Source organism: Chrysochloris asiatica, unplaced genomic scaffold (genome assembly GCF_000296735.1).
Source record: "Chrysochloris asiatica unplaced genomic scaffold, ChrAsi1.0 scaffold00107, whole genome shotgun sequence".
Classification (NCBI taxonomy): domain Eukaryota; kingdom Metazoa; phylum Chordata; class Mammalia; order Afrosoricida; family Chrysochloridae; genus Chrysochloris; species Chrysochloris asiatica.
In genome coordinates, this window is record NW_006408625.1 from 7,036,598 (window position 1) to 7,037,670 (window position 1,073).

Below are 1,073 nucleotides of genomic sequence, written 5' to 3' on the forward strand. Positions count from 1 at the left end.
TTCAGCACACAGTCACTCTCCCTGTCTGGATCTAAAGTCCCCAGCTGCTCCATCTCTCCCGTCATCGTTTCTGCTTCCATCTCAGGCATCACTGCCTCTCTGGGTAGGGTCCCGCTCTCCTCTCTTCTCCGTTGATGGTCCTAGGGACCTCTGCTCCTACACTGGAAAGTTAATCACTCCCTTTCTTGCTATAAAACATCTACCTTTACAAAATAAATGAATTAAAAAAAAAAACAAAAAAAAACTAGGGGGCTATAAAGGCATGAAAGTGATTGGCTTACAACCTTTCATGTGGGTGCTTAATGTCAGAACAACGCAGGTAAGCTAGAATCCACACTGAATAGCTATCCTTTTGTCCAGATGCATCTGGTGGTGATGGGGATATGATTTTATGATTTCAAGTGTGAGTAATTGCTATCAGGACTAATGGCAATTGTCACAACTGATAAGGTAGAAGAGGTGTAACTAAAAGGGGAGAACAGTTCATCTGTCATTTTAGGAAAGAGGGCCTTAAGATCATCAAAAGGGAAGAGTATGAGAGGAGCAAGGGATCCTAACCAGAAAAGTGGTGACAACAGAGATGGTAGCAGAGTTCATGGCATAGAAAGATAGAGCAGCAGAGGACTACAGGCCCATGGACTGAGAAAGGCAGTGTGCCTGCAGGCCGTTGGCTAACTTGAAAAATGTGCCCTTTGGACATTGAAACAATTATATATTTTCAATGTGGTGTGTGTACATACAAAAAAAGGTAATACAGGTAAATACTGTTAACGGATGGTGCAGGAGGGGATTGTAATCATTGCAATGATATGTTGAATGTAAAGCTGATTGATTATCTATCCTGCAAACCTTTACTCAATTCACAATATAAGTTTAAAAAATTATATATGAATTTACTAGAATATACGGAGTCCTAGTGTGGCACTGTAACATAAATACTGGACTTCTAACATCAAGGTTGGTGGTTCCAAATCACCATCCTCTCCTTGGAAATCCTATACAGGGTCTCTATGAGTTGGAACCACCATCCTCTCCTTGGAAATCCTATACAGGGTCTCTATGAGTTGGAACCA